The sequence below is a fragment of the Pangasianodon hypophthalmus genome, chromosome 28 (assembly GCF_027358585.1).
Source record: "Pangasianodon hypophthalmus isolate fPanHyp1 chromosome 28, fPanHyp1.pri, whole genome shotgun sequence".
NCBI lineage: Eukaryota > Metazoa > Chordata > Actinopteri > Siluriformes > Pangasiidae > Pangasianodon > Pangasianodon hypophthalmus.
In genome coordinates this window covers 1,485,976-1,495,608 of record NC_069737.1, presented here as the reverse complement: position 1 = coordinate 1,495,608, position 9,633 = coordinate 1,485,976, and positions in this window count along the sequence as shown.

Below are 9,633 nucleotides of genomic sequence, written 5' to 3'. Positions count from 1 at the left end.
CAGTGGGAGACAATATGCATCTGGAAATCTGGAGATTAGAAAATATCGATTTCCTACTTTTCCTCTTTTCATTATTTCATTATCTCTGAAGGCATCTTCTCCTTGCAGACTTTCACTACATGTTCTGAAGACTTTGGCCCTGATCAGTAGTTCAAACAAATCTAAAGTGGGATACCACATCATGAGATGAAACTGCTTTAAATATAGTATAAGTATTATATAAGTATATGAATATGTACATTTGAGCCCTTTCCAGAAATAAATCTATAACTCTCTATGCCTTTTTTACTTTAAAAAATGAACTTAAAAAAAATGAACATACTTCCAATGCAACAATAAAAAAAAAAAAACCCTCCAATAATTCACTTTCTATTCTGATTAACTGTATGAACTGTCTGAACATTGGACACACAAACAGGGCCATGTTTAAGACAGAGAGAGAGAGAAAGAGAGAAAGACAGAGAGGGAGAGAGAAGTCAGAGAAAGAGACAGAGAGACAGTCAGAGAAAGAGACCGAGAGAGACAGACAGAAACAGAGAGAGAGAGAGAGACAGCGAGAGCGAGAAAGAGAGAGAGAGAGATAGAGAGAGAAACAGAGAAAGAGAGACAGAGAAAGAGACAGACAGAAACAGAGAGAAAGAGACAAACAGAGAGACACAGAAAGAGACAGAGAGACAGAAACAGAGACAGCGAGAGTGAGAAAGAGAGAGAGAGAGAGAGACAAAGAGACAGAAAGAGAGAGAGAGAGAGAGAGAGAGATAGAGACAGAGAGAGAGAAAGAGACAGAGAGACAGACAGACACAGAGAGACACAAAGAGAGAGAGAGAGAGAGAGAGAGAGAGAGAGAGAGAGAGAGAGAGTATTGATTTGAGACTTTCAGGTCTGCGTAATGGAGCGTCCAGTTGCGAGCCAGAGAGAAGGCATGATTAACGTCAGCCCGAAGTTCTCCTGGATCAATCTGGAGCCGGAGTGCAGAAAAAAAACGTAATGTTTCTCAGCAGTCTGTAGTGAAATTTAGGCTTCAGGCGAGAGGCCACTCTGAAGGACACTCGAGAAAAATGAGCACGCTGAAAATCGCGAGCAGCCCGAAGACGGCTACGCGACGTTAACATGCAGTTAATCCAGCGGTAAAGCAGAGACTGAGGACGGCTGCGTAAATAAACTGACCTACACGCGGTTCAAGGCCACGACAACACGGCCGCGTGCAGAGCTCAGGCACAAACTGTGACGAGGAACCAATAAAAATAAGACCACAGTCGGATTTAAACAACAAATGATGTTAGTCCTTAACAGATGTCAGTTAATTCCATACATCTTACGTTATTAACGCAACATGGAATCATGACAATCCAAAAAAACTGAAAATATTCAATATATGTTTTAACATTTTGCATTAATTTACTAAAGCACTGACGCACCATATAGTCAGTAAAGAGTAAAAAATATGGAATGACTGTAAAGCGTAAACTCCTCTGTCCTGGCCCTGTCAGAAAATTTAAAGTTACAGACTTATAGTTACTTATAAAGCACTGACACTGGAGACTCCTTCCATAAAGGTTCAATAATAACGACAACAAATCTCGTGAATCTTTGTGAATGAGCTGTTACTAGAGAAACAATCTGAATGTTAAGTCTATGAAATAATAAAAATGACAAACTAGCACCATGATTAAAAAAGTTCTAAGAAAGAAGAATATTCACACTATTAATAAATTGAGCTAAATACATTAAATATTGATGATGAGCTGATGGATGGAGTAAACACTAGTTAATTAAATTTAGTTAATGCTATTGCACTGGGCTTTACTATGGCTGCAGTTCATGTAGAAGTGATTAATTAATTATGATGATTAATCGATTAATGCATGTATTAAGAACAGCTCTCTGAACCATAATTAAATTGAATAAATTTAAATTAAATTAGACCACAGAGCAGAACCGATGAATTAAGGTGTTGGTTAGTCATTATTGAATTTATTTGTTTTTAGCCGTGGAGGAAATAAAACTTAGTTCATTCATGTGTTATTACTTTAACATCACATCATCATTTTCAGCTGTAAAGTTGACCTCAGTTCAAAAAAAAAAAAAATGTTTGATTAGTTTTTGATGTTGAAATGAATGAAAGAACTCAGACTTTTCTATTCTTTTTTAAATATATATATAAATACTAAAATGGTTCAGGGCTATTTGAGCCTGTGGATTCCTGCAGTGACAAATTTACACCTTTAAAAACAGATGGAAATTACAGCAAGACTGCTTTTCAGCTCTCAGACAAAGTGAAGGTTTTTTTTTTTTTTTTTTTTTTTCCCCAAGTCCATGTTTCTTGCACAGAAAGTTACTGTGTCCTTGGGTAAAACAGAACAGCATCATTTTCTATCTCTGGATGTCACGCTGGCGAGTAAATAGAACCAAAAACAAACGATTCGGGGGCATATCTCTAAGTCCAGGCCCGGAGATTGATGTGGAACATCGGCGTTTTTAAGTAGCGTTCAGCAGCATTATAAGAAAATGTTACGCCGCAAATGATTCTGCAATGCATCTTTTCTTTTTTATTTTATTATTATTTTTCCCCCCAGAAGCTGTTTCCCGGCAGGGGTCTGGTGCAGAGCCGAGTGAATATTACACAAACAGAGCTGTCTGGTGACTTCGGAAAAGATTGCAGTGCTGATTACCCTGCGAGTAAATCACAACGTGTCCTTGTCGAGGAAGTGGAGGGAAGCCACGGACGACCATTAAGCCAGCGGGAACAAAGCAAAAAGCCCAATTTGTGCTCGCTTTCCTCGCGGTCCTGCTGAATCATCGCCAGTCGTCTCAGCCTCCTCAATTTTTATCTGTGTCCCTCTCAATCGCTCTTTTTTTTTCACTAGCAATTGATTAACAGACACTTTTAAAGATTGCTCTGAAAGTTGCGCCAAAACTGCTTAAGATAAATGATGCATTTTTTTTTCTACCCCACAAATACCAAAGGAGACATAAAGCCAAGCCACAGCGTGAATCTGTGATTAGTCTTTCTCGGGTCTCGGTTATTAATTGCAACAGCGGGCAATCTGGACTGGACTGGTTTTATAATTTTTCCCCTAAATTAAGTGCGCTCTTTGATCAGAAGCTGGTTTGTTGGTTGGTGAAATATTCTCGTGACATCAATCACTGGGCACTTTCTTCCGAGGCATTTCCAGATTAGTTTCCTCCCACATAAAAACGGCCATCTATTTCCATCAGGATGACGGAGTGAGCGCTATAATTACAGTTTACAAACCTGTAACATCGTTATTATGACACTTCTGATGCATTAACATCCCGCCTGTACGCCTCGGGGCCAAACCTGTTTAACTGCGTAAAAACCAACAGGCGCAGCGAGAGCGTTATCACCAGCATTAATTCTACATTAGCGCCTCGTATCTCGTCAGCTTCCCGACTCGCCGGGCTAATTGAAGATCCCTCAGCGAGCACTTACACTCCTATTTAGAAAAGAGATCTGCAGCAGGGTTCAAAACAGCACCAAGCTGCAGCTCAGATCTATGTTCAGATATGAACTCTGAACGTCAGGAAAACATAAATAGGACCCGGAGAACATTTTTTTAATCTATCGATCGTTCTCCAGAGTCTCACACTTCCAGGGAGGAAGAGGAACGCCAGGAAGATCTACAGCGACTCGGCACTCGGGCTGAGCCGGGACTTTCGATTGCTGCAGAAGTCATTAAGCGATATAAATCCTGCATTCCTGGTTTTAGAAGTACCAAATGTCACGAGGGCAACCCCTGCAAATATTTATGTACCTATTCACACTTGGCAACAGTCTGGCAGAATTAATGCAGTTCCGGATCCTGCCACAGCGTGATAAATCACGCTTCGCTCCTGCGGATGCTCTTCTCTCAGACTAATTCCCCATGTTAATGCCCTAAAGATGATCCGAAGCTCCTCCTGATTGGTGCCACCGCAGTTTCGCTCAGTTGTCTGTTGTCTTCTGGCTGTTCTCATTATTAGTTCGACCCGAGGTCATGTTTCCTTTCTGTCATCAAATTTTGGTAAATTTAAAATAAAATCAACAGGATAGTCATTATTTTTTAATAAAAAAAGGTAATTATTGTTACAGTTTTAACAGTACTATGGTACTATGGAACAGTATTAACAGTATCATCTGTACTTGTGTCACGTTTGCTGGCTTTGCTAACTTGCTAGTCTAGTGGGCCTCAAGATGGCATTAATGCTCTAATAATAAACTTTTGCTTTCTTATTTACATTAAAGAGAACTTTATATACAATACGACTCACTGTAATCATCCAACAATCACACAAATGTCCTCAGTATTAAATCTATTTGAATATATAGTACAGTTATTACATAGTTATTACATGATGAAACATCGTCAGTCTTGCAAAAACGTTCCTTTCTCGCTTCTGGACACATCAATATTAGCTTTACTTCATTTACAAAATACACAACCAGTGAATTTATCCATTTCTTTTTTCAAAAAGGGAACTAAATATCCAACATCAGTAATTTTATAAATTTTGTTTTCACTTTTTACATATGGAGCTTGCGTACACTTTTAAATTAAGCTCGTAGTAACTTGTGTTGTTTGAGAACTAAACGAGAAAACAGTTAAATCCTCTTTTTATATAACAAAAGCCTCTAGATTCAAAATTTGATTTACAACCACATTGTTGCGCACTTCTTCGGATAAGCAGGGCCGTTTTTGGTCTATTTTTTACTGGGCTATTGATGGTTTTTTAGTTAAACAGGTACTAATCTAAATTATATATATATATATCTACATACTAAATTAGCTAGCTACATTATACTATACAACACTGTCACAGTAAAGCCTGGCGTGGTGTATATCATATTTACACACGGAGTCTGTTTTATATAAACACTTTAAGGCTAACTTTAATAAAAAGAAAATATTTTATGTGCTTGCACTGGATCTGCTCTGATTTTCCCTCTCTCCCATGAACACTGTTAGCGATATTAAAATGACAGGTTTCGTGTTTATCTTTTGCTGTACCGACTCGTAACTCATGCAATGTTAACGTTATTTAGCATTTACGGCTCACGTGTTGATTTACTGACGTTCACAGCCTGATGTGTATATGATATGATTACAGCAGCTTTCCTCTGCAGCAGATATTTTATTCATAATTCATGTTCAGCAAGCAACTCGTCCAGAGTCGTAAAGCCTTTTGCTTTCTTCTGGTGCTTCTGAAGCTCCTCAAATCCTTTAATAAAAACTCAGAGAAGTCTGAAAATTCTTCAAGCCAGAGGATGGGTTTAAAGAAAACTCACAGAAAGAGGCTGTATACTTTCCGCTCCTTCTTTATCACTGCTGCGTTCAAAACTATTCTGAAATTTATCTGAAAATATCCGGTTAGATTTCCACGTTGGATAGAAACTGCAGTCGTCCAGTCTGCTGGAAATGAAGTCAGTCACATGACCTTGCGCAAAATTTATATTGCTAATTTTATGTACAAATGAAGTGGTAGGAAACTGATGACCACTAACTCCACCTCCACTCCAACCTTAACTCTTCAACTTCACATACAAGCTGCGTTAAAGCTGATTTATGTTTTAGAGAAACGACTTTACTGACCGAGAAGCACAAAAAAACAGCTACTTAGGTTCATGTCTGGGGGGAAAGTCAGGAAAAAAAATTAAAAACAACAAAAAAAACTATTCTGGATTAAACCTCAAAATCTTAAACATTTCATTATTATTTAGTTTATAATATACGAAACCTCAAAAAACGAAACAATGTAAAAATAAAGTAAATAAACAAAATTAAAAACATAAATATTAATAAACCATTATTTTAAAAAAATATTAAAATTATCATGAAACTTCAAGAGTAAACATTTCTATATTACGAATTAAAAAGTAAATACATGTTAAAAAAAAAAAAAAGTCAGGAATAAACAGTGCATATGTATCTGTATATAAATTAAACTTATAAACAAAATTATAAATACTAAAAAAAAAAAATTAAATAAATAAATAAATTGCCATGGAATCCTCAAAATAATCATCATTTGTAAATAAAGGTAAAATGGTGTGAGCACATTCTCTGCATTACTTATAAAATCTGTTGTCTCTGTTTCTCTGTTTTCAGTGATGTGAAGTGTCTTGTTTTGACGTCTCATTCAAGATAAACAAGAAATGAATCAGAATGAAGACACAGCTGTATGTCGAGTCTGATATAAACATCTGTAGACTCTTGTTTGAAGAACTTTCGGAAAACGATCGGAAAACATTTCAATTTCGTTGAACCTCTTGAGAACATTAAGTAGTTTGGGAGGAGAATAATTTGCGACTGTCCTCATAAGAGGATGTTACACAAAGCAGTTGGGAGAAAATATGACGACAGTGCGGTCCCGAATGAAAAAGGAAATGTAAGTACGCTAACGCAGCTCCAAACTCTGATCTTCGTAATTTGGTATAAATCGATAAGCATTTGCAGAGCCACGCTGACTCGGGAGATATCGCATGAAGATGCCAGGACATTCTTCCTAAATTTTAGTGTGTAAAGCTCGAATGAAACCATTCCTCCAGTTTGACCATCGAGCTTCAACACGAAACTCCTCCATCAGGAGATCTGCGATGGACGGACACGTCTCAATCAACGGCCGCGCTCCAAAGTCCCCGAGTAAATCACAAAGCAAAAGGGAAGAAGATCCTAGAGGCAGGATGATGGAATCCCTCGTTCACCATCCTCCACCCTTTTTTTTTTTTACTGAATAATCTTCTTTTGTTACATTAAGTTGCATCCTGGCCGTTTTTGCCGCTTGATGAAATCACTCTCAGTTAAATTGCATTAGCGATCGATAGTGCTAGACCGCGGCCACTCCGTACCGGCGTGTGATGCGCTCAGCTGCTTCAATACCTTTCTGATGTTTCCTGGCAGTGCAGACGTGTAATGGTGTAATCACAGAACGAGTACAGAGAGCAGCCAAGGGAGCTCGAGTGCATCCATCTGAAGTGTAAAATCTGAGCAGATATGTATCGCGTGCTATCATAACAGTCACCGGAGAGGAGCCAGGAGCACTCATTCTGTATTAGCACTCCGTCTCGGACCTCTCCCAGTTAGTCTGTCTCATTAAATCCAGAGGCTATGAAATAAAAATGACCAGGGAAACAAGCCAAAAAAAAGTTGCTCGCTTTGAGTGAGATATCAGGCAGACGGCTCACTTCTGCATTCCGCTTGTCTCCGTCCGAGTGGAGGTGATTGGGCGGAGAGAGAGATGTAAGATCAGATCGGTGCTAAAAGAGGAGCGCAATGCGAGGATTATCGTTCTGCATTTACGTGTAAATCATTCATGAGAACATTTACACATGAGATGTAGTGTTCGTGAAAGTTCCCAGTTAGTTGGGGGAAAACGTTACATTTCACTCCTGAGTAAATTAAGAGGGCCTTGAATAATTAAATGTTTATGGTAGGGTAGCGTTCCACACAGAACCTTGAAGGGTTCCTCCAGAGGAACAGCTGAAGAACCCTTCTGGGTTCAAATAGTGTACATTAAACAAGGCAGGTGAAAGAAATTCCTTGGCGTACTGTAGGAGCGTGATCTAGCAGTTGTTCCGGAGGCTTCTATACTCACTGTTCCATCTACTCTAGCACCCTACATGGTTCTTTGGTTTGTCCTGCTTTGAGAGCCTTAAAGGTTCAACAAAAAACCTGACAACAGCAGGAAGTGAGAACTCCTAGCTATCTGAGGAACCTTTATGGAATTCTTCATTTCTAAACACTGGTACACATGAGCAGCATCTGTTCTCCAGAGCTCTCCAAAGTTCTCAAGGGGTCTCGAGGGATTCTTTGCCTTTCCTTAGGATTTTACTGAAACTTGGCATTGGCGTTATCGGTCAGAAACTTCCCCTTCCCTTGTATTGTTTCCTGCCTTTCCTAGCTAATATATGAAGAAGACACTTAAACTGGGTTTTAATGAAGCCCACAGTTCTCATGATCCCACACTGCAGAAGACGGGTCAAGGTCTTCTCAAGGTTTCTTCTGTAAAATGTCTCAAAAGTGGTTTTTCGTCAGCACTGTTGCCTTCAATTTGCTCATGACAGGCCAAGGTCTGAAATCTAAAACTTCAACACAAACAAAACTGAAGTGAAAAGTAAGAAAGAATTAAAGCTTCTAGAAAAAAAACTCATCCAGCACATCAGCTGTAGGATGGACCTGTCTCACAGACAACTGCAACACAACTGCAATCAGGCTTGTAAAAGGAACCAATAATCATTCCTAAGCATTCTTATCCTTCAGCAATCTCCATTTTCCTCAAACATAGCAATAATAAGATCTTATGAGGAAGCGTACAGTAGCCAGAACGCTCAATGTTTCATCCTTTATTATCACTGTGCTAATTTAAACTCAATCCATTTTACACATTCAGTGGTGTTCCATTAAAAACTGAAAGTAGAACAGCAATTACAGCCAAAATGAGTCTCTACGGTAGTTACATTTCTCCACTGTCTTAGGTTTTATGCTTCAAAAAAAAAAAAAAAAAACCCACACAAAAGTAGCAGGCAAGAGAAAAGATAGTTTTAAGTAATGTAGTCATAATGACCCTTATTCATCAAATCTGTAGAGAAACGAGCGTTAATTTAAGCATCGGAGACGACACATGAAATGTTCCAGGTCCGAGTCATTAAACAGCTTTACATCAGATCCGTGGCATGTACAGGAATGTGATTCATGTCCAAACGTTGTAATACGAGATTTTTATTTATTTTGAAAACAGCTTCCTTAACAACATAACCAACTAGATCTATTTACATGGCTTCATTTTAATACTAAGGGAATTTTGCAGTTAATTAATATGTAAAAATCCTCAAAAAAGATAACATAAATTAATCACTGACTTTATTTATTTCTGTATTTTCTTGTCTGACAGCTGTGTTGATGTGTTAACCCCAGCGGTTATTAATATTAAACACTGTACATGCCTTCATACAGGAAACAGCCTGAGATTTGGGACTCTTTGTTCCGACTCTCCTTTGTGTTGCGGCTTTGGCTGACATTAATCCAGTTTGTAACTGTATTTGTGCCATGACTTTATGACGTGATGAACTTCTGGTTGCTGTGGTGCTTAAAACCACAAGAGACAGGAAAGTATCTCCCGCCGACGCGGTACAGTGAAGCCCTCTGAGCCGGAAAACAAATAAAGCCTCACGTTCCACTGGCAAAGTTAATTATGCTAATTCCTCTAACGCTGATTAGGAAGTCAGTGGCAATGCTGGCTGCAGGGAAAACACAGATAACGCCGAGATGTGAGGAGGAAGAGAACCAAGAACACGCTCATCTTCCGTACCAAACAGGTTTACACAGGAGTTTTAAAGAGTGGTGACGTGAAGACGACGCCATTTTGGTGGCGTTACTGTTTAACCACTGGTTCAATCCCAGTTCCTGTCATTAGACACGTCTCAATTAGTGCGAGTGATGTTTGTTAGATGAATTCTTTAACAGAAACAAGGCCGAAGGTTCGAGTTAAACCTTCATGAAGGAAAATTGGTATAGTATGATGTAGCTGATACAGCTAAAGAACGGCTAAAGATGATAACTTCCTTAAATGGTTGCTTATATTGATGCAATAAGTTGGTCATATCAACTTCGCTTTTCAGTCTCTAACGCATTGTGT